The following is a 24,593-nucleotide window of genomic DNA, read 5'->3' on the forward strand; positions in this document are numbered from 1 at the left end:
GGTAAGTCTTTCCGCTCCCGGGATTGGAATGACTCCTTACCCTCTCCCTTAAAACCCACTTCCTTTCGTCTTCCCCTCTCCTTCCCTCTTTCCTGATGAGGCAACAGTTTGTTGCGAAAGCTTGAATTTTGTGTGTATGTTTGTGTTTGTTTGTGTGTCTATCGACCTGCCAGCGCTTTTGTTCGGTAAGTCACCTCATCTTTGTTTTTATATATAATTTTTCCCACGTGGAATGTTTCCTTCCATTATATTAGTAAAAAATATGTTATTTATGTAGTCTATATCTCGAGTTAGTGGCGTTTCATTGTCATGTCTTTGCTCTTGAAGAAACATTTAGAATCTAGTTATTTTAAGGTAATTTTTAGTCTTTTTTAATATGAATCTGGTTGGAAAGAGTCATATACTGTTGGCAACACTGATTTCTAGTTTCCACAATCGATTAGTCCAGACCAGTTATTCATTTTGTTCGGCGTTCGCGTTGCCGGGATGGTGAGTTTGGTAGGAAGTGCGTGTTCACGATGTAATTTCGAATATATGTTTTCAGCAGTTGCAGGCTAAAGTTTTTTGGAAATTGGTAGCTTATTTTTCAATTGCTAAACGTTCAGTCGATGATGATTTAGCTTTGTACATGGTTAGTGTGTGAGGAAATTGTCTAGGGCGGTCTGAGACACATTTTATACATAGAGCTGATTATTTAAATGCTCTCGCATGAAAATAATTTCTTTTCTTTCGTTTCAAGTCTCGTCGAATGGTTAGCGCCCGTCGCCATAGTTCCATGGGGTTTTATCCAGAGAAGAGATCATAGAGGCTTCGTGGTGAAGCGAAGCGAAGGCGTTTCACGTTACTTCACTTTTTAGCTATAAAGCTGGTACGAGTCACGTGGTGAGAGACGCCGATAGGCCTGGTTCAAGTAAGTTGAGTAATTGTCTTGTCGTTTTATGTTGCATCGTAGTTATTATTACGAGGAAACTATAATTTATTAACTTCCGTAAAGGGACAGGCTTTGTTTTTGCAATACATTTATAATGATGATTTTTGTTAAAATTGACAGCTAATATTATTAATTACTATACATAAGCTCAGAGAATCTAGAAAAGTGTGTGTTGGGGGGGGGGGGGGGGGGGGGGGGGGAGGGTGGGTGACGGGCACTCTCCCTTTAAGTCTAGGTTGGTGCATTTGTTGCCATACTATGGTCCGCCCTGATCCAGAGCTCTATCAAAAGTGCCTAACACCTGACTGTGGTCCCCCACTATCGTTCTTTCGGTCACGTTTTTGACAAGTTTATTGGGTTGTCCCATACGTTAGGAAAAGGTTGGCTGTTGCTATGAACTATGGTGTTCTTCACTTCCTTGTCCACACCTCTTGGGGTGTGGATCGTTCTTTTGCCAGACATTAGTCCTGCCCTGTCTGAACTATGATTGTCAAGTTCATGAATGTGCTGCCCTTTACACACTGCCTCTTGGACCCAGTTCACCATTGTGGTATCTGTTCAGCCACCAGTGCCTTTCACACTAGCCCTCTAGATAGTCTTTTGGTTGATGCTGGGATCCCTCCCCTTTAGATTTGTCAGTCCCTGCTCCTGGTTTCCTTTGCTATCAATAACTGCTCTAGCCCTGCTCATCCTCCCTATTCTGTTGTATTTTGTGGCTTCAAGCCATTGCCGCACCTACCCCCCACCCCCGCCCCCTCCCCCTCCCCTTGCTGCCGATCTTCAGGTTGTTTTACAGATTGGGTTTTGCCTTGCTTCTCTCTGCTGTGACAGATCTCCTCTGCTAGTCTTCTTTCCAGTGGTCTCTCCCAACAACTCCTACTTTGTTAGTTCATTGGCCGTTAATTCAGATGGATCTTTTCTGAGGGCCAAAAGCTACTATTCGTCCATAGGGGTTTTGTTGTTTGTTCTGAATGCTCTTACAGCAGTTTCAGGATTCCATTGTTTTTTACTCAGATAGCTTTAAATCTGCTATCATGTGGGATATGACTTTACGTCATTTGCTGGCATGGAACACCATCCCTTGTGTGCCACTTGTGGGGTGTTTACTGCGGAATTGATGGCCATTGATTGGGCCCTCTTATTTTATTATAGTCCTCACTCACCCGTGTTTTGTTACGTATGGATTAAATGAGTGGTCGTCCTGCCTCCCCTTGGTGTCTGGCATCAAAGACCACCTTGCTGATGTTGGTGATGCTGCTTGTTCAGTGGATTTCCTTTGGGTTTGTGTCCATCTAGGTGGGGGGTCAGTTGGACGTGAACACCTATCCCGATCTTTGTGACCCTCTGCAGTGGTGGATTTGTGTCTTGACATAAACTCCAGTTTTTCTCGATGGTGGTCTGACTCTTGGGAGGCTACCCCCTGTCTAATAAACTTCGCACCATCGTGACTCCCACTTAAGGTGTTCTGTCCTCTGATCATGGTTATCCATATTTTGCTGGACTGCCCCTTCACACTAAATATGCCGCCCCCCTGCCCTTCCTTGTCTTGGGTGTTAGCAGACAACCCTCTGATCATTGTCTGTTGTCGCTTTGCTTTGCAAAAGTGGTTTGTGCTCTGATGGAAGACCTTGAATTTTCCTTTGGAATTACTCCCTCAGTGTAGGTGTCAGTTAAGGAGGCCTTCGCTTTGCCTACATACTGGCCAAATTCTCTTCCTTTCCCCTACGTTTTGTGTGTTCGGTTGTGCTGTTTTGTTTCCCCTCTTCTCATGTTTTCTCCCCATGGTGTTGTCTCCATTGTATTGTGATACTGGTGTTTTATGGTGTGGGTGTCAGGATGGGCTGGTGGTGGTGGTGTGCCTCACCACGTATAGTGTTTCTGGACCACCGCTATTCTCCCAGTTTCCACCCACCCTCGTCCTGTTCTTTCCACTCTGTGTTGCCCTGATATCCATTTTTCCTCCTTGTTTGCAGGTTATCTCTTCCCCTTGACTGGACTGTGCTGTTTGTGTTGTTCCTCCCTTGATTTCTGCCATCCTAGATCATGGGACCAATTATCTTGCTGTGTGGTCCCCTCCAACAAATAAACCAACTTACCTAAATTCAAGCTTGAAAGCCGTTACTAAGCATAGTTGTAGAGAATTTGTGTACAGTTTCTAATGATTGATGTTAAGCACTCTGCTTGAAAGGTGAGAGCTGTAACAGCTCATCTTGGAATATTGCAGGTTGGCGAAGAAGAATCATCCCTGCTTATAATGATGAGATACTTGTTTGCCAATCTGGTTTCCCTATACCAGCATTCTGTCTTATCTGCTACACTCCCAAGATGTTTTTGAACTGGTACAAGTCAACGAAGAAGCTTCCAAGAAATGGCAAGATGATCTGGGTTATAAGTCAGTTGATTGTGACCTCAAAAAAATTGAGACATGACAAGGTTATTGGAGCCCACTCAGGTGAGTAAAGTTTAAATTTTCCATTATCTTTTTCAGTTGATGCTTGGTGCTGAGGAACAGCTTAGGCTGAACTAAGTTACCATTGTGGCACTGGAGCTGCTTTGTGCAGTCAATTCCTTGCCACAGCATCATACAGCATCTCTGTCCCCCATTTTCTGGGAGTGTGGAGAGGCACGGCATATTCCATAGGCTTTCAGGAACCCATTGGGTGGTGACCTGGGAGACAAACCATGCCTGGTACAGGTCATCTTGTTGACTGTAATAATATAATAGCCTTTTTAACAATAGATTGTATATGTTGTTAAGATTCATTTTTAGGTTATCTGTGAATTTACTTTCGTCAGCTTCATAAAATTAGTTTTAAAAGCGTCACTTTTCTTATTATGTGAGAAACTTAACATTTAATTGTAGATTATGGATCTTTTAGTTTGCCTGTGACAAAATGTAAATGTGTGTTGACTCATGACAGTTTTGAAATCCAGCTGTTTGTCAACACTGCAGTAGATTGAATGCAAATTCTAACTGCTAACAGCTATTAGACTTCTTATGCTAGTTGAATGGGTTTTATTTGCACTTGGCTTGTTTGTGAACTTCATCACTTATGTCACAGGCAATGCTTCAAATTTCTTAGCTCCATTTAGTGTTTATGTACTACTCAAATTGCTAATAAACTTGCAGCTGTTCATTGTGTGCAGCAAATAGTTAATCTTCAGCTTGTATTTCCAGGTACACAAAATGCTGCACTGGCAACATTTTTGCAATTACACCCATTTGTAGAGGTGTCATGGTTCAATATTTACGCAGGAGACTACCAAAGGCTTGTCAAATCTATGCCACACCAAGTTGCTGCACTCTGATGGGCAAAAGGTCCTACACAATATTATGAGGTATCCTATGGCTTCTCTTACTTCAGTGTTTAAACAGTTTATGTCCAAATAATTTTAAAACTTTGAGGAATTGATGAAACTTTAACATAAAAGAGCATTTGCAACACACAATGTTGCTTTCCTACTGGCAATGAACCTCTTAAATGTTGAGCAATGTGAAAGTAATTTTCTCATAGAGATTTATGTTTGATAGTTACTGGTTTTTTCCTCCCCTCTGTCATTGTCTTGGTGGAGCCACTGACGATATTGCTTATTGTTAACTGCAAAATCTTCATGTTTCAGGTGTTACATTGCATTAGCACACAAAGAAGCTGCCGTGTAAAACATGCAAGGGTTTGTGTAAGGGTGCTCCCACTGGTGCTTGCCATCCTGATAGTCATTCATTGTAGCCACACTTGAAGGTTACCACCATAGAGCAGATCAATGAGAAAATGTTGCATTGGTCAGGGAATTAATGTGAAAGATGGAAAGGTGTGTTTTGTATTTTGCTATGGTGATGAACTAGACGTATTTGTTGTTAGATTATAAGGGTGGATAATTAACTTGTTCACATATTTCAGGTGATGAAAAACAGTGCATATATTGAATGATTTAATAGACCATTACACTATTGTGAGGTGCCTCACATTATGGTGATGTCAATGATGACTTTATCATAAAATATTTGTGTAAGAGATCAGATATGAGGGTTATAACTGTACAAAAGGTAAGGAGTAATAAAATTATTAGTCAAAATATCCACGGGTGTGCTGCCGGTCTATAGTGTCCAACGGGCACAATATTTCGGCGATCATACATGTCGCCATCATCAGGTGAACTGACGGACTGAGCTCCTGTGAACGTGCCGGCACGGAGATCCGTACGCTATGGCTGCTCAGAGGGAACTGGGTTCGATCGCGGCGGCGGCAGATTTAAATACCCTCCGCCCGCGGCGCGCTCCCTCCGCCGTCCGCGCCCCGCGCCACGGTCGCGCGGTGGAACAGATTGCGACGGCGTCTGAGATGACGTCGGAGTGATGGCTCTGTCCGCCGTGGTCGTCACAACTATACGTTTGCTCGATTTACTCTTGATTAACCCGATCGCTGGTTCCCAAGCCTTGCTAAGATTATAGCCACAGTCACGGTTTATGAGGTCGTCATTGGTGCGAATTTCGATGGCCTCTCTAACAACGCTGTCCCAGTATCTCGACGTCTGTACCAGAATCCTCGTGCGGTCATATTCCATGGCGTGATTTTCCGACAAACAATGTTCAGCGACCGCCGACTTGCTCGGATACATCAGGCGAGTGTGCCTCTGGTGTTCACGGCATCGATCCTCGACGGTACGCATCGTCTGACCAATATACGACTTGCCACATTGACACGGAATCTGGTACACGCCGGCCTTCCTCAAACCGAGGTCATCTTTGGCGCTCCCCACCAGTGCACGAGTTTTATTTGGAGGACAAAACACAGTTCCGACCCGGTGTTTCTTCAGAATGCGAGCGATTTTCCCCGAGAGTGCGCCTGTGTATGGAATAAATGCAGTGCCTACCTCCTCCCTCGTGACTTCATCCATCTCAAGAGGTTGTGCCGCAGTGGTTGGGCGGAGAGCACGTTGAATCTGCCACTCTGAGTACCCATTTTTCCGAAATACAGTTCTCAGATGTTCCAATTCCTGGGGTAGACTCTCTGCGTCAGAGATAGTGCGCGCCCTATGTACTAGAGTTTTAAGTACCCCATTCCTCTGTGAAGGGTGGTGGCAGCTGTCTGCGTGCAAATACAGATCAGTGTGCGTAGTCTTCCGATACACCCCATGACCTAGGGTGCCGTCAGCCCTTCTCTTGACCAAGACGTCGAGGAAAGGTAATTTACCCTCCGTTTCAGTCTCCATAGTGAATTTGAGGTTGGGGTGTATGGAGTTTAGATGTGTGAGGAAGTCAAGGAGTTTATCCATACCATGTGGCCAGATGACGAACGTGTCGTCCACGTAACGGAAAAAACAAGTAGGTTTCCATACGGATGACGACAGGGCTTCCTCCTCGAAGTTCTCCATGTACAAATTCGCTACCACCGGTGAGAGTGGGCTACCCATGGCTACTCCCTCCGTTTGTTCGTAGTATTCTCCATTAAAAAGAAAATACGTGGAAGTCAAGACATGCCTAAAAAGTTCAGTGGTCTTCTCGTCAAACTTCTGACTAATCAATTCTAGTGACTCTCGCAGGGGTACCCTCGTAAACAAGGAAACGACGTCAAAACTCACCATGATATCTGATTCATCCAACCTGAAGCTGTCAAGGCGTTTAACAAAATCCACGGAATTACGGATGTGATGAGGGCATTTACCCACATAAGGACTTAATATTCCCGTCAGGTATTTGGCCAGCAAATATGTAGGTGCCCTGATGTTGTTGACAATGGGGCGTAATGGTATCCCCTCTTTGTGAACCTTCGGGAGTCCATATAGTCTAGGCGGTACCGGACCTTGGGGTAACAATTTCTTAGCGTCACCCTCCGGTAAATCTGCGTCCTTGAGAAGCGCCCTCGTCTTGTTCTCCACCTTCTTTGTAGGGTCAACGCTGATCTACCGGTAGGAATCGTCATTTAGCAGGCTCTGCATCTTATCAGTGTAGTCCTTATGGGAGACAACAACTGTAGCATTGCCTTTGTCAGCCGGTAAGACAACAATTTCAGAGCGCTCCCTCAGATCACGAATGGCCGCCCTCTCTTTACTGCTGATATTTGACTTCATCGGCTTGGATTTCGTCAACGCACGACAAGTTTCACGACGTATTTCCTCGGCTGATTCTGGCGGAAGTCGAGCTGCAACCTGTTCAACAGCACTAACAATTTCTGCGACTTGAGTGAACTTGGGGGTGGGAGCGAAGTTGAGACCTTTCTGCAAAACCGAGACTGCATCATCACTCAACACCATGCCACTCAAATTGATGACAGTCTTGCACGGAACCTGCAGAGATGGTTTGTCAAGGAGACGTGAGAACTTAGCTGTTTGACGTCCCGTAGCCTTCTTATGGGCGGAATCAGCTGACACCCAGGTGACACCATCAATCCAATCCCAGGAACAAGAAGTAAACTTACTAGCCAGTTGCAAATGTAGTTTGAGTAATTCCTGTGAGATAAACTCAAGGCTCCGGCGGGTGAATTGCACTCTCTCACGTACCAATGCGAGGCTGGCTCGTTTCTTGATTCTCTTAGCTGCTGCAGAATCGATGTGATGCATAACCTTAGCAAAATTTGGAACAACATTCTCGGAACGACATCTCTTTAGAAAGGCAAGAGTACTTAGCAAACGACATCTACGGTGGCGCAACTTTTCAAATTTCTTCATGCTGCGATACATCTCCTCCCCGTAAAGGTGTATGATGTGATTCTTGAGTTTCTCCCGGCGTATTTGATAGTCAAAATATCCACGGGTGTGCTGCCGGTCTATAGTGTCCAACGGGCACAATATTTCGGCGATCATACATGTCGCCATCATCAGGTGAACTGACGGACTGAGCTCCTGTGAACGTGCCGGCACGGAGATCCGTACGCTATGGCTGCTCAGAGGGAACTGGGTTCGGTCGCTTTTTTTTTTTTTTTTTTTTTTTTTTTTTTTTTTTTTTTTTTTTTTTTTTTTTTGCACTTTTCATTCTCTGCCCAGAGGGGGCAGAGCGGGCTGTTTTAGGGCTTGCTATTTGCCCTTTTCAGCCATGGGTTTGTACATTTTATTTTTAAACAATTTTTACATTTGTCTTGCTACATAGTGCAAGTTTCCTTTTGGTCTTAAACAATTACAATGATTTTTATATATGTTAACATTTACTTTGGGATTTTAACAATTTCAGTGATATTTTAGCAGTTTTAGTGATATTTTAACGAATACAATGAGATTTGGACAACTACAATAATATTTTAGTAATTTCAGTGGTATTTTAACAATTTGGTTAATATTATATTACAGTTTCGTTTTTCATCAGTTTATTTTACAATTCATTTATTCTTATTCGTTAATAGTTTATAATTAGAAATATCTTATAATATAGGCAATACCTTATTCTACTGTACATATGCATTTGTTTTGTATTTATTATTTAGTGTAGAGCGAGGGAGGGGGAGTAGAGGGAGTTGGGTTAGGTGTATTTTGGTGGTTCTTTGTGGGCCATGTTCGTTTGTGTTTGGTGGTGTTTGTGTTTTATGCTTGGGTCCTTTCGTCTAGGTGTGGGGCGATGGTGGTGTTTGCTGTTAGTGGTGCTAGGATTGGGGCGAGATCGGGGTACATCTTAGCTGTGTTGTGGGCGATTGTGTGGGTGGGTGTTGCGTATTTGTATTTGGGTTTCCTTTTTGTTCTGTGGTTCACTGTGATTAGGTCCTCCATGTCCGGTCTTTTGTTTAGGATATGGTTTCCGTATCTGGCTCTCATTTTGGCTAATCTGGTTTGTAGGGGTTCGATTCTGGTTGTCTCGTATACTTCATTGCTTGGTGTCTGATACGGCAGCCTTGCGATGCTTCGTATTAGTCTGCGTTCTGTGCTGTACAGTCTTTTTGCAATCGGTGCATGTATGCCTCCCAGGGGGGCTGCTGCATACTCTAGAACTGGACGAATGAAGGTTTTGTAGGTATGGAGTGCCGTTTGGGTGTTGCAGCCATTGAAGCGTCCTTGCACTTGTCGTATTAGGTTTTGTCTGAGTCGGGTTTTGTTAAGGAGGTACGTCAGGTGGGTTTTGCAGTTGAGATGTTTGTCAAGGTATACTCCGAGGTATCTAGCTGTGTCATTTAGTTGTAGGGGGCTGTTCCAAAGGGTTAGTCGGATGTCATGTTCGTTCTGTTGTTTCTTTTTTGTTAAGTGTCTGTGTCTGAAGAGGACTGTCTGTGTCTTTGTTGGGTTAGGTCGTATCCTCCATTTTGCCATCCAGGTTTCTAGGCGGTGGAGGTATGTGGTCGTTTTTCGTTGCAGTGTCGTTGTGCGTAGTTCCGTACACCAGTAAGCTGTGTCGTCTGCATATAGTCCCATTTCTTCGTGGGGAGTCGTTACGGTAGGTATGTCAGCAGTGTATAGTGTGTACAGTAGTGGGGACAATATGCCACCTTGGGGGACGCCAGCTTGTGGGGTAAAGGCTTCTGATACCTGATTTGCGACGTGAACCCTGCAGGTCCGGTTGGTGATATAGGATTGGATAATCCTGACTACTTTAGTTGGGATGCCGATGCTGATTAGTTTGAACAGCAGGCCCTGGTGCCATAGTTTGTCGAAGGCCCGTTCTATGTCCAGGAACACTGCGAGTGTGCAGTGTCCCTGGTTGAACCCTTTGGTGATGCTGTCTGTCAGTTTAAGGAGGGGGTCATTGGTCGAATGGTTGTGTCTGAATCCTGCTTGTGTAAGGGGGAGTAGGTTTTTCGTCTCGACATAAGTCCTTAGGCGGTCCGTTACTATTCTTTCGTATGTTTTCCCTATCACGTCCAGTAGGGATATAGGTCTGTATGATTTTGGGTCTGTCCTAGGTTTGTCAGGTTTAGGTATCATGATAGTCTTGCTTGTCTTCCAGTTTGTTGGTATTGTCTCATTGTGTAGGCAGTAATTAAAGATAAGGGATAGGAGGGGAATTATGACGTGGAGGGGGGCTTTTTGTAGGTGGATACGTCTAATTTCATTCTGTCCGGGGGCGGAGTTGCGTCCTGAGAAGATTGCGTTTTTTATTTCCATGTCTGTGATGTCTTTGGTGAGGGCCTGCTGTTCTTCGGTTTCGGTTGTTGGGGCATTTATCAGGGTTCCTAGTTGTATGTCTACATGTCGTCTGAATATGTCATCAAATCTGTTGTCGGTCGGGAATGAGTATACGTCTTGTAGTGTTTGTTTAAAGGCTGTTGCTTGCTCGAGGGGGTCTGTTGAAGGTTCATTGTTTACTGTCAGGGTGTTGGCGTGTGTCTGGCGTTGCCCTGTGAGAGTTTTGAAGCTCTTCCAGAACTTGCCCCCACTCCTGTAGTCCAGTTTGCTGCATGTGTCGTCCCATTGTCGTTGTCTGTGTTGAGATATTAGTCTTTTAATTCTGGCGTTTATTCTGTTCCATTGTCTTTTTAGGTCTGGATTGTCGTCTCGTCTCATCTGTCTCTGTAGTCGTTTTTTCTGTCGTATTAGTTGTAGTGCTGCTTCTGGGATGGTGGGTTTCCAATTTTCTACTACTTTGGTGGGGATTGCTTCCTGGATCGCTTTGGTGATAGCCGTTTCAAGTTTGTTGGTGACCAGATGTAAGTCGTCTTCGTCAGTGATTGTTATGGGAATGGATAGCTCACGATTGATAGTGTCCTGGTATTTTCCCCAGTCTGCTCTATTGTACTGGCTTATTGTTCTTCTGTGGGGATGGGGTGGAGGGGGGAGGTTGGCGGATGTGGAAAAGAGGATGGGTAGGTGGTCGCTGGTGATGGAGTCTCCGATTCGGGGTAGGTGGAGTGAGTTGTGTAAGTCGGGGCTGTGTAGGATGTGGTCTGGGGCTGAGATGCCTTGGTGTCCTATGAAAGTAGGTTCATTTAGTGGAAGTCGAAGGGTTGGGTCTGTGGTCAGGAGGTCAAATAGTCTGCGTCCATTTCCATTGTCTACTCTGTCGCCAAGTCTGTGGTGTCTGGCATTAAAGTCTCCTACTAAGATAGATCGAGGAAGTGAAGTAAAGTACTGGATGAATTGGACCTGTAGCGCAGTCCCTGGGGGGTTATACATGCACGCTATTTTGAGTGTTCGTCTGTTGTTGTCTTTTATCTCAACTGCGATGGCTTCCGTGTTGTCAAAAGCAGCAGGGAGGGTGACCTCTTTCGCCGCAATAGTGTTGCTGACGTAGATAGCCACCCCTCCTCTGCCGTCCTGCCTGTCTTTCCTGAATGTATTATATTTTGGGACATCGCATTTGGTCCTGTCTTTGAGCCATGTTTCGGCGAAGGCAGCTACGTGTATGTTTTCTTGGTGGAGCATGTGCATTAGTATGGGGCGTTTGGATTTAATTCCTTTCGTGTTTGCGAAAAGGAGGTTCAGGTAATTTGCTTCACTGGCTTCGTCCATGTTAAGGGAGAGGGGTAAGGTGGGCGGGTGCGGTGTACTTTCCTACTTCCTTGTGTGTGTTTGTGTTTCGCGCTGGTTGTGGTGTCGTGGGTCTTGCGGTGGGGTGGGGGAGGGTGAGTGGGGTCGTGGTGTGTGGTCGTGTTGTGGTCGTGGTGTGTGATCGTGTTGTGGTCGTGGTGTGTGGTCGTGTTGTGGGTGCCACTGTGATTGCAGTTCTGGGTCCCAGCGGTCTGTTATTGTTATGTGCAGTGAGTTTCTTGCTTGTGTGGCGAACATGCCCTTCTGGAGGATTTGCTTGGAGGCTCTGTCAATGGATTTTTTAACTTCTTCACGGCGGTCTTGAAATAAATCCAGCAAGACCGTAGTGAGGAGTCTGATGAGGTCGTCCTTCAGTACTACCTCTTCTGGAAAAATTTCTTCTGCTGGGAGGGGTGCTGGGCCATCAATTGTTTTGATGGGGGCCGTGGTTTCACTGCTGGAGGCCTTTTTTGGGCGCTGGGGGCACTTGTAGGACAGTGCTGAGTGGTCTCCGCCGCAGTTGGAGCACTGTTGCCTCTCCATTTGTTTGCACTGGGAGAGGTTGTGGGCGCCTGCACATCGCGCGCATTTCACTTGTTCAGTGCATTTGGCTGTTGTGTGGCTGTTGTGTGGCTGAATGTGAGGCACCTTCCGCACTGTGCCGGTTGTGGAGGGGGGTCGTGTGGGGGTTCTGCGGCTCTTCTTTTGTAGTCTATCACCGCGCCTTCCGCCAGCATTTTGTCCACTGTTTGCGGGTCGTGCGTGATGACCCTGTATTTTTCAGTTGGGGCGTTATTTGCCTTTGAGGTGATTCTCCACGCAGTCTTCACTTGCAGGCCCTGATCGCGGAGTTGTTGGATGACTGAGTCATCTTTGGTGTTTATCGGGATTTTTTTGAGGACGACACTGAGGGATGGTTCTGGTTTGCGTCTTACTGTACCCCTTCCGTCGCGGGGTTTTTGTGGTCGCACTTCTGCCTCTGGGTAGCCTGACTCGCGTATCTTTCTGCGTATTTCGGTCTCTATATTTTTCATTTTAATGTCTAAGAAGGCCTTGTTGCCCTTGGTTCTGTGGTCCCTGGTTACGGTAAGTTGTTTGATATTGTCTTTGATCTCCTGCCTGAGAAACCTGCGAAAGAGGGAGGCTAGATCTGGTTGCGTGCATTCCGCCGGAAGCCGCGTAATGACATACGTGGTGACATGGAAGTTGCTGAGGGGTTCAGAGTAATTGTTGGGGCTGCTTCGTCCCGATGAGGTCGTACTGGAAGGGGAGTGTGGTCTGTAGTTTCCGTCAGGCGATTCTGGTGAGTCGCCGTTGTCATGGGGCGGTGCTGGTGGGAGGGGGGGTTGGTCATGATTCTTCCGGTTGTCCATAGTTGTTTGGTAAGTAGTGTGGTCGTACAAAGGAGTGCTGTTTTCACGCTTGGTTGGCACCTTGCTTGCTTCCGCCGTATGGCTTCCACTTCGCCTGAAGGTATCCGCGTTCCCACAGCCCTACATACACGTGCGCGGGTATCCGGGCGTTGCCGCGGGCCCTGGCACGGATAAGTCCCTATTTAATGGGGGGGACAGATCTGATCTGTCGTACGACACTGGGAGTGTAAGGCACGACACTTTGCTGGCTACCAGTTACGGTAGTTGACGACAATTTTGCTCTTTTGGGCAGTGCCGTAGGCGACACTGTCAGGACAATACTTCCGCCTATTTCCTTTCCCAGCACTGGAATGCTGGTGGTGAGACTCTGCAGCCGAAGATCTCAGTGCGGTGACTCTCCAGGCGATGATCTCGACGCCGTGAGGTCTTCCTTCACCGCTGGCTGGCCTGCGCGGCTGCTTTGGCGCGGTCTGAAGATCTCGATGGCTGCCTCTGACGCTGCTGCAGACTACCGCTCCGCCCGGCTGCTCCGCTCGCTCTAGTTCGGTCGCGGCGGCGGCCGATTTAAATACCCTCCGCCCGCGGCGCGCTCCCTCCGCCGTCCGCGCCCCGCGCCACGGTCGCGCGGTGGAACAGATTGCGACGGCGTCTGAGATGACGTCGGAGTGATGGCTCTGTCCGCCGTGGTCGTCACAACTATACGTTTGCTCGATTTACTCTTGATTAACCCGATCGCTGGTTCCCAAGCCTTGCTAAGATTATAGCCACAGTCACGGTTTATGAGGTCGTCATTGGTGCGAATTTCGATGGCCTCTCTAACAACGCTGTCCCAGTATCTCGACGTCTGTACCAGAATCCTCGTGCGGTCATATTCCATGGCGTGATTTTCCGACAAACAATGTTCAGCGACCGCCGACTTGCTCGGATACATCAGGCGAGTGTGCCTCTGGTGTTCACGGCATCGATCCTCGACGGTACGCATCGCCTGACCAATATACGACTTGCCACATTGACACGGAATCTGGTACACGCCGGCCTTCCTCAAACCGAGGTCATCTTTGGCGCTCCCCACCAGTGCACGAGTTTTATTTGGAGGACAAAACACAGTTCCGACCCGGTGTTTCTTCAGAATGCGAGCGATTTTCCCCGAGAGTGCGCCTGTGTATGGAATAAATGCAGTGCCTACCTCCTCCCTCGTGACTTCATCCATCTCAAGAGGTTGTGCCGCAGTGGTTGGGCGGAGAGCACGTTGAATCTGCCACTCTGAGTACCCATTTTTCCGAAATACAGTTCTCAGATGTTCCAATTCCTGGGGTAGACTCTCTGCGTCAGAGATAGTGCGCGCCCTATGTACTAGAGTTTTAAGTACCTCATTCCTCTGTGAAGGGTGGTGGCAGCTGTCTGCAGATCAGTGTGCGTAGTCTTCCGATACACCCCATGACCTAGGGTGCCGTCAGCCCTTCTCTTGACCAAGACGTCGAGGAAAGGTAATTTACCCTCCGTTTCAGTCTCCATAGTGAATTTGATGTTGGGGTGTATGGAGTTTAGATGTGTGAGGAAGTCAAGGAGTTTATCCATACCATGTGGCCAGATGACGAACGTGTCGTCCACGTAACGGAAAAAGCAAGTAGGTTTCCATACGGATGACGACAGGGCTTCCTCCTCGAAGTTCTCCATGTACAAATTCGCTACCACCGGTGAGAGTGGGCTACCCATGGCTACTCCCTCCGTTTGTTCGTAGTATTCTCCATTAAAAAGAAAATACGTGGAAGTCAAGACATGCCTAAAAAGTTCAGTGGTCTTCTCGTCAAACTTCTGACTAATCAATTCTAGTGACTCTCGCAGGGGTACCCTCGTAAACAAGGAAACGACGTCAAAACTCACCATGATATCTGATTCATCCAACCTGAAGCTGTCAAGGCGTTTAACAAAATCCACGGAATTACGGATGTGATGAGGGCATTTACCCACATAAGGACTTAATATTCCCGTCAGGTATTTGGCCAGCAAATATGTAGGTGCCCTGATGTTGTTGACAATGGGGCGTAATGGTATCCCCTCTTTGTGAACCTTCAGGAGTCCATATAGTCTAGGCGGTACCGGACCTTGGGGTAACAATTTCTTAGCGTCACCCTCCGGTAAATCTGCGTCCTTGAGAAGCGCCCTCGTCTTGTTCTCCACCTTCTTTGTAGGGTCAACGCTGATCTTCCGGTAGGAATCGTCATTTAGCAGGCTCTGCATCTTATCAGTGTAGTCCTTATGGGAGACAACAACTGTAGCATTGCCTTTGTCAGCCGGTAAGACAACAATTTCAGAGCGCTCCCTCAGATCACGAATGGCCGCCCTCTCTTTACTGCTGATATTTGACTTCATCGGCTTGGATTTCGTCAACGCACGACAAGTTTCACGACGTATTTCCTCGGCTGATTCTGGCGGAAGTCGAGCTGCAACCTGTTCAACAGCACTAACAATTTCTGCGACTGGAGTGAACTTGGGGGTGGGAGCGAAGTTGAGACCTTTCTGCAAAACCGAGACTGCATCATCACTCAACACCATGCCACTCAAATTGATGACAGTCTTGCACGGAACCTGCAGAGATGGTTTGTCAAGGAGACGTGAGAACTTAGCTGTTTGACGTCCCGTAGCCTTCTTATGGGCGGAATCAGCTGACACCCAGGTGACACCATCAATCCAATCCCAGGAACAAGAAGTAAACTTACTAGCCAGTTGCAAATGTAGTTTGAGTAATTCCTGTGAGATAAACTCAAGGCTCCGGCGGGTGAATTGCACTCTCTCACGTACCAATGCGAGGCTGGCTCGTTTCTTGATTCTCTTAGCTGCTGCAGAATCGATGTGATGCATAACCTTAGCAAAATTTGGAACAACATTCTCGGAACGACATCTCTTTAGAAAGGCAAGAGTACTTAGCAAACGACATCTACGGTGGCGCAACTTTTCAAATTTCTTCATGCTGCGATACATCTCCTCCCCGTAAAGGTGTATGATGTGATTCTTGAGTTTCTCCCGGCGTATTTGATAGTCAAAATATCCACGGGTGTGCTGCCGGTCTATAGTGTCCAACGGGCACAATATTTCGGCGATCATACATGTCGCCATCATCAGGTGAACTGACGGACTGAGCTCCTGTGAACGTGCCGGCACGGAGATCCGTACGCTATGGCTGCTCAGAGGGAACTGGGTTCGGTCGCATCGCATGGATCTGCACGGAGATACTTTTCCTCCGATGTGTGATGGAGTTCGCAGCAGTTAATGCTTTGCCTCCCATGCATGCTGATGTTGCGTCTTCACATGTGGGATGTCTTCTTGGGTGTCTCCTCAGCACAGTTCGGCAGAGCCAGCTACATAGCTAGCAGGTGTGGCCAGCGGGTGGTGACGCTGCGTTGCAATTTGTGGCCCAGCGTCCGGATTTGGGCGTTGTGCGACCGACCAGCACTGTCGTAAAAGGTGCGGGCGGCCGTCTGGAAGAGGTCACGGAGTAGAGGTACTTCCGCGACGTCGTGAAGATGAGCAGTGGGAAAATCGTAAGGCAGGTGTAAGGCCAGCCGAAGGATGCGATTCTGCAGAGTCTCCAGCTTCTTCAGGTTCGTGGCGGCGGCGTTCCCCCAGACGACGGCGGCGTATTGGAGTACAGGACGGAGCAGCGCCTTGTACAGGGTGATGCCCAGCCGCGGTGGTAGTTGGGAACCAGGGTTCAGCAAAGGGTACAGGGTGCGGAGCCTGTTCCGCACTTTGGCCTTCACGTCGCGAATGTGTGGAGCCCACGTGAGTCGGCGGTCAATGGTGACGCCGAGGTAATGCGCCGTTGGGCGCCACGGGACAGGGCTTCCACCGACAGCGAGCGGCTGCAAACCTGCAGGAACGAGTCGCCTGGTGACGATCAGGAACTGAGTCTTGGCACCATTGAATAGGAGACGCCACTTGACTGCCCAGGCTGCCAGGGTGTCAACGGCGAGCTGCAGACGGCGGCGCATGACAGCGGCATTGAGGCTCCGAGTGTAGAGAGCCGTGTCATCCGCGTACAGGGCGAGCTGCACACGGTCGATCTTCGGCGCATCAGACGTGTACAGCGAGTACAGGAGTGGCCCCAAGACCGAGCCCTGCGGCACCCCGGCGTTGATGTGGCGGACGGAGGACAAGCCCTGCGCGGCCCGCACATGGAAGGTTCTATCAGCAAGATAGGAAGCGATGAGACGCACGTGCGACGTCGGGACCCCAAGTTCAAAAAGCTTGAACAAGAGGCCGCGGTGCCACACGCTGTCGAAAGCACGCGACACGTCCAGGAACACCGCGCCGAAGAACTCGCGCTGCTCGAGGGCGACGAACGCATCTTCCACTAACCGAAGGAGTTGATGAACGGCTGAGTGGCCCCTGCGAAACCCGAACTGCTCTTCGGGCAGGAGGCCTTCCTCGTCGACGTGGCGCTGCAGCCGCCTGATGTACACCCTCTCAAAGACCTTAGAGACGGCCGGCAGGAGACTAATAGGTCTGTAGTTCACGGGCTGCCGCAGATCCTTCCCCATCTTCGGAACCGCCACGATTTCCGCATGTTTCCAGGACTGAGGAAAGCTGCAGGACCGGAGGATGACATTAAAGACGTCAGCAAGATGAGTGACAGCCACGGGCGGCAACTTCCGGAGCAGGGCGTTGGAAACTTCGTCTGGGCCGGCAGCTTTCCTGGGGTGCAGGGCACGCAGGATGGTCGACACCTCCTCCGCCGTTGTCTCTTCAATGACGTCATCGTCGTCACGCGCCTCCAGGTAGCGTGGGAGCCGGTCAGCAACCAGGTCGTCGGTGACAGCGTCAGTCGGGTCTTCGAGAGGCGTAAACGCCGCCTCAAAGACGTCAGCAAGAGCATCAGCCTTCGCAGCTGGTTCGCAGACAGCCTGACCTTGGACCAGCAGCGGGGGGATACGTTGCGTGCGGCGGAGGAAACGCTTCGTCATCTGCCAGGCTGTGCCATCTTCAAGACAAAGGGCGGCGACCTTGTTATTCCAGTCGCGATTGCGATGATCGTCAATGGCGGCCCGGATGTCCCGACGCATCCTGTTGAGGAGGCGCTTGGTGTTGGCATTTCGCGTCCTCTGCCACTCCCGGTAGACCCGGTTCTTCTCAGTGATGGCCGCAAGGATGTCCGGCGGCAGCTGTCGGGAGTAGTCAGGCGGGGGGCGTGGTCGGGGCGGCGTCGCTATGGTGGCAGCGTCGATCGTGGTTGCCGCGAAGTGCAAAAGTGCTTCGTCCGCTCCAACTTCCGCAGGGGGCGGTGCGGCGGCTAGTGAGTGCGTCACGGCTTCTTGAAACCTGTCCCAGTCGATGCCAGCAAGTGAGATACCGCGCCTGGGCTGCTGGAGGGCGTCTAGGTCGATGTCAAAAACCACAGGGACATGATCCGACGACAGTGCAGTCCGCGTCGTGGCGGTGATCTGATGAGGGATACCCTTGACGACTGCGATGTCAATTATATCTGGGAGGCCACGAGCAGGGAAAATGGTCGGGTCGTACGGCCCCACCACAAGCGCATGGTGACGTTCCGCTATCCGGAGCAGGCAGCGGCCAGCGGCGTTGGTGATCCTGGAGTTCCAGGAGACATGTTTGCTATTGAAGTCCCCGGCGACGAACACTGGCCCCCTCAAGGAAAGCAGAGCATCGATGTCAGCAGGGTCCAGGGGACGAGACGGCGGCCGATAGGCCGCGACGAACGTGATGGCGCCCGCCGAGGTGTGAACAACGACACCAGTGGCCTCCAGCGTCGCCAGTGGTGGAAGTTGTATCACATGGTGACGTATGCCATTGCGGACGTAGACGGCTGTCCCCCCACCCGCCGTCAGTCGATCGGTGCGATAGCTTGAGTAGTTGGCCGCCCTGACGTCTACCCCAGGCTTCAGGTGCGTTTCATTGATAAGACAGACGTCGACGGCTTCATCGCGGAGAAATTGGCGAAGTTCGCCAGCTTGGGTGCGGACGCCGTTGGCATTCCACGCGACGACCGTGAGCCCTCTAACGCTGCCCATGGTGCGGCTGTTGAATGTGGGCAGCGGTTGGGGCCGGAGGGGCCATCGGCACTGCAGCGGTGAGTTGCTGCGACAGGACTTCAATCAACTTCGTAGCACTGGTCACCAGGGCTGTGAGTTGCGCGACGAGGTTGGCCAGGTCAGCGGTGGAGACAGCCGGCGCGGCCCCGGCGCAGGAAAGGGGGGGCGTGGCTGCTTCGCTGTGAGAGTCCGCCTGGGGCTGCTCGACGGACGGTGCTGAGCGTTGGGTACCCACTGGGCGGTGACCCCCGCGCCGGCGGTTGGTGGGGCGCGATCCGGCCGACGGCCCGGGAGAGGCAGTACCCGGCACCGCCACGGGCTGCGGTGGTGGAGGCGCAGGAGCCTCCGGTGTCGGTACGGCCTCGGATGCGGCGGGAGCAGGAACCGACGTAGCCGGGGCGGCGGAGGACGTCCCTGACGTTGCCGCCGCGAAAGAGACGCCTGGCCGTCTCGTTGCGAGCTTCTTCTGATGTGGCGCTGGTGTTTGGCCACGCTGGCGAGCAATGGCACGCTTCCATACCTCACACCCACGATAACTGGCCACGTGAGCACCGCCACAGAGTGCACATGTAGGCTTCTCGGAGGGCGGACGGGGGCACGCACTTCCTGCATGGGCGCCGGCGCATTTAACGCATCTGTCCGGCATAGAACAGTGGCGCGCGACGTGGTTGATTCCCTGGCAGCGAAAGCACTGCACAGGGCCTCTCCGGGAACGAAGATCTTCGGTCTGGACCGGAACGTCGGCGACCCGCGTCAATTGGTAGAGTTTGCGGTTCTCCACGGTGTCAGAGCAGACGACCAGGAAGAGCGGCATATCTTCGCGTGATTTTGGCGACTTCATCTTCACAACTGCCCGTATGTAGAAGCCCAGGTCTGCGAGTTCTCGATGCAGGTGATCGGCTTCCATGTTGAACGGAAGGTCGCGAAATACGATCTTCAGGACCTTGTCAGGTGCGGAGGCGTGGGTATAGAAAGGGATACCACGCTCAGACGCCTCCTGGGTGACCCGGCGATAGTCATCAGCAGTGCGGAGTGTGACCCTGTATAGGTCTCGCCCCGCAGGCTTCACGGTGTACACGGCCGTTGTCCAGCTGCGCAACAGCTTCTGCAGTTCTCCATAGGGCGGCCGAAACTGAAGAACCACCGGCGGAAGATGGGAGTCTGTCTTCGGCGCAGGATTGCTCGGCGGCGGGTCCGGCGCGTCCTCGAGCGCAGCGAAGGAGTTGGCGACGACAGTTGGTGGCGTCGTCGATGACAGCATGCGTCTTGCAGTGCGCCGGGCCGGGACGAAACCGTCAGCGTCAGGGGCGAAGTCTTGCTTGGCCCTCTTCTCAATCGGCGAGCTGCAGCAGCAGCCGTCGCAGCTGGTGCCCTCCTCTTCTGTTTCCCGCTGCGTCCGCGTGGCCGAGGGGCGGCAGTGCTCTCATCGTCAGAATCTGGCAGCGGAGCAGACAGCGCAGTCTTCAACGTTTCCGTAGCAGTGTCCGTCAAATCCATAGCCGTAGCAGTGGTCGTCATAGGTGGGGGGCCAGATGGGGCCGTCGACAGCGCAAGCGCGGCCGAACGGCGATCTGCCACACCCTTCGCGTCGCTAGCAGGCGCAGGTACGTCCTTCTCGCGGCTGCACATCTCAGCGACAGTGTCCGTGCGTCGTCGTGTGCACGTGCGTAGGGCTGGGTTCGGTCGCGGCGGCGGCAGATTTAAATACCCTCCGCCCGCGGCGCGCTCCCTCCGCCGTCCGCGCCCCGCGCCACGGTCGCGCGGTGGAACAGATTGCGACGGCGTCTGAGATGACGTCGGAGTGATGGCTCTGTCCGCCGTGGTCGTCACAACTATACGTTTGCTCGATTTACTCTTGATTAACCCGATCGCTGGTTCCCAAGCCTTGCTAAGATTATAGCCACAGTCACGGTTTATGAGGTCGTCATTGGTGCGAATTTCGATGGCCTCTCTAACAACGCTGTCCCAGTATCTCGACGTCTGTACCAGAATCCTCGTGCGGTCATATTCCATGGCGTGATTTTCCGACAAACAATGTTCAGCGACCGCCGACTTGCTCGGATACATCAGGCGAGTGTGCCTCTGGTGTTCACGGCATCGATCCTCGACGGTACGCATCGTCTGACCAATATACGACTTGCCACATTGACACGGAATCTGGTACACGCCGGCCTTCCTCAAACCGAGGTCATCTTTGGCGCTCCCCACCAGTGCACGAGTTTTATTTGGAGGACAAAACACAGTTCCGACCCGGTGTTTCTTCAGAATGCGAGCGATTTTCCCCGAGAGTGCGCCTGTGTATGGAATAAATGCAGTGCCTACCTCCTCCCTCGTGACTTCATCCATCTCAAGAGGTTGTGCCGCAGTGGTTGGGCGGAGAGCACGTTGAATCTGCCACTCTGAGTACCCATTTTTCCGAAATACAGTTCTCAGATGTTCCAATTCCTGGGGTAGACTCTCTGCGTCAGAGATAGTGCGCGCCCTATGTACTAGAGTTTTAAGTACCCCATTCCTCTGTGAAGGGTGGTGGCAGCTGTCTGCGTGCAAATACAGATCAGTGTGCGTAGTCTTCCGATACACCCCATGACCTAGGGTGCCGTCAGCCCTTCTCTTGACCAAGACGTCGAGGAAAGGTAATTTACCCTCCGTTTCAGTCTCCATAGTGAATTTGATGTTGGGGTGTATGGAGTTTAGATGTGTGAGGAAGTCAAGGAGTTTATCCATACCATGTGGCCAGATGACGAACGTGTCGTCCACGTAACGGAAAAAACAAGTAGGTTTCCATACGGATGACGACAGGGCTTCCTCCTCGAAGTTCTCCATGTACAAATTCGCTACCACCGGTGAGAGTGGGCTACCCATGGCTACTCCCTCCGTTTGTTCGTAGTATTCTCCATTAAAAAGAAAATACGTGGAAGTCAAGACATGCCTAAAAAGTTCAGTGGTCTTCTCGTCAAACTTCTGACTAATCAATTCTAGTGACTCTCGCAGGGGTACCCTCGTAAACACCAACGTGCTCTCCGCCCAACCACTACGCACACTGATCTGTATTTGCACGCAGACAGCTGCCACCACCCTTCACAGAGGAATGGGGTACTTAAAACTCTAGTACATAGGGCGCGCACTATCTCTGACGCAGAGAGTCTACCCCAGGAATTGGAACATCTGAGAACTGTATTTCGGAAAAATGGGTACTCAGAGTGGCAGATTCAACGTGCTCTCCGCCCAACCACTGCAGCACAACCTCTTGAGATGGATGAAGTCACGAGGGAGGAGGTAGGCACTGCATTTATTCCATACACAGGCGCACTCTCGGGGAAAATCGCTCGCATTCTGAAGAAACACCGGGTCGGAACTGTGTTTTGTCCTCCAAATAAAACTCGTGCACTGGTGGGGAGCGCCAAAGATGACCTCGGTTTGAGGAAGGCCGGCTGTACCAGATTCCGTGTCAATGTGGCAAGTCGTATATTGGTCAGACGATGCGTACCGTCGAGGATCGATGCCGTGAACACCAGAGGCACACTCGCCTGATGTATCCGAGCAAGTCGGCGGTCGCTGAACATTGTTTGTCGGAAAATCACGCCATGGAATATGACCGCACGAGGATTCTGGTACAGACGTCGAGATACTGGGACAGCGTTGTTAGAGAGGCCATCGAAATTCGCACCAATGACGACCTCATAAACCGTGACTGTGGCTATAATCTTAGCAAGGCTTGGGAACCAGCGATCGGGTTAATCAAGAGTAAATCGAGCAAACGTATAGTTGTGACGACCACGGCGGACAGAGCCATCACTCCGACGTCATCTCAGACGCCGTCGCAATCTGTTCCACCGCGCGACCGTGGCGCGGGGCGCGGACGGCGGAGGGAGCGCGCCGCGGGCGGAGGGTATTTAAATCGGCCGCCGCCGCGACCGAACCCAGTTCCCTCTGAGCAGCCATAGCGTACGGATCTCCGTGCCGGCACGTTCACAGGAGCTCAGTCCGTCAGTTCACCTGATGATGGCGACATGTATGATCGCCGAAATATTGTGCCCGTTGGACACTATAGACCGGCAGCACACCCGTGGATATTTTGACTATCAAATACGCCGGGAGAAACTCAAGTATCACAATAAAATTATTAATTATTTTAGTGAGAAGTAGCATGATGATTTTGCAGTAGAGCCAAAAGGATTCTGCAATAAATTTGATGATCAATGATAGGACTGAGTTTAATTTTCTGAAACCTATTTCTTGCTGAAATACTTGGAAACGTTTTACAGCCTCTGTTTGGTTTTCAGTCACTACTTGTGCACAAGAAGAGGAAGGCTTTGGAAAGATCCACTTATAATTCATTGAGACTTCATCCATGTTCGGTCGTGGACAGTTCCAAACTGCTGATGCCAACTTCATTTATGGACTTGCTTAAAAAAGTCCACATCAAGGAAGATGCAGCTGTTGCATAACATGTTGATTGAAATAAAATGATTGACATGATTTGTTATTAATCTGTTACATTTGTCAAATATACCAATGGTGTATCACTTAAATTCACAAGATATTGTCATTTAACTGATATTTTAACTCCACCATTAAATAGTTCAAACAAATTCAAGTAGTGGGCAAAGTTCCCTGTAACTGAGCGCCCCTCCTCTCCAGTCAGTTTTAAAATGTATTTTTTCCCTAATCAGTGTATGGTTTTAACTACAGAATTGGCTGTGACAGAACAGAGTATTAACAATTTTCGCTTTCAGTGGGCCATTCGTGCATGCATAACTGACAGTTGTGAGGATCTGTGCATTGATCTAAATCTATACTCTGCAATCCATTGTGAAGTGCATAGCAGAGGATACATCCCTTTGTACCAGTTATTAGGGCTTCTCATCTTTCCGTTCATGTATAGAGTGCAGGAAGAATAATTGTTTTAATGCCTCTGTGCATGCTGTAATTATTCTAATTTTATCCTCGTGCTCCCTGAGTGATATAAACCCCACTTTCCAAGACCATTTTTAAAAAATGGTGTAAAACGTGGGAAAATGTAGAATGTGGGAAGTAACGTTTTAAACGCAAAGTTACGTGTAGGCTCCCCTCCTCCTTGCATTTTTGCACTTAATGTATGGTATATGTACATAAGACATCAAGATACTTGTCAGGGACTTGTTTATTATCTAATGAAGGATTGTGTAAGAAAAACTGTCTGGGAAGTTGACACGTTTGACTTAATTTCATATACATCGATGTTATTGGAAAGCATGCAGTTGTCATTCATTATTTAAGTTGTTAAACATTGTACCAGTTAAGCATTTTTCCCTGCTGAGCAGCAAGTGCTTAGAGAGTTTATTTGTTATTAAGTACAAATATTTGTATAAGTATTTTGTGTGGTGGTTGTGTTTTCTTTCGCATCTCTTGCCCTATAGTTGTCTTTTTGAAATTATCAGTTACTGTGCCTCCTTACTTACATTGAAAACCACACATGCTAAGTATCACTCGCATTGTTTGTGAAACATAAAAAAAAATTACTTGCACAAATATTGCACGTAACAAGAATAAATTCTTGAAACATATTTTGCTAAGCATGAAGAAATACGTAACTGGTGCTGTGTTTAAATCAAACATTTGAGCCACATAAAGTGAGCAAAGGTGTCAACTAGCACTTAACTTGCCCAAAAGATGAAGTGTGCTAAACATGGCTTGAGAAAGGTGTCAAGACAATTGCAACAATCGTGAAGCTGCACATGCGCAGTAGAGACAGTTTGGGAATGGTTGTGATTCGTCATGGTATTTCTGTTCGTACGAACCTTGTTATTCCCATCAACCACCACATCGAGTGGAGCTTGGCAACGGCAGGAGATACGGCACGAACTTTTCAGACTT

At 49.6% G+C, this 24,593-nt stretch overlaps 1 long non-coding RNA gene across 1 annotated transcript; it reads left to right on the forward strand.

Annotated features, from left to right (window-relative positions):
* The first annotated feature begins 452 nt into the window (after window positions 1-452).
* On the forward strand, window positions 453-23,461 carry LOC124595867. The gene is made up of 7 exons (XR_006978253.1): window positions 453-489; window positions 740-910; window positions 3,156-3,383; window positions 4,110-4,270; window positions 4,553-4,741; window positions 4,831-4,976; window positions 23,021-23,461. It is a non-coding gene; the product is annotated as an uncharacterized LOC124595867 (long non-coding RNA).
* Window positions 23,462-24,593: the final 1,132 nt, after the last annotated feature.

The sequence above is a fragment of the Schistocerca americana genome, chromosome 2 (genome assembly GCF_021461395.2).
Source record: "Schistocerca americana isolate TAMUIC-IGC-003095 chromosome 2, iqSchAmer2.1, whole genome shotgun sequence".
Taxonomy (NCBI): domain Eukaryota; kingdom Metazoa; phylum Arthropoda; class Insecta; order Orthoptera; family Acrididae; genus Schistocerca; species Schistocerca americana.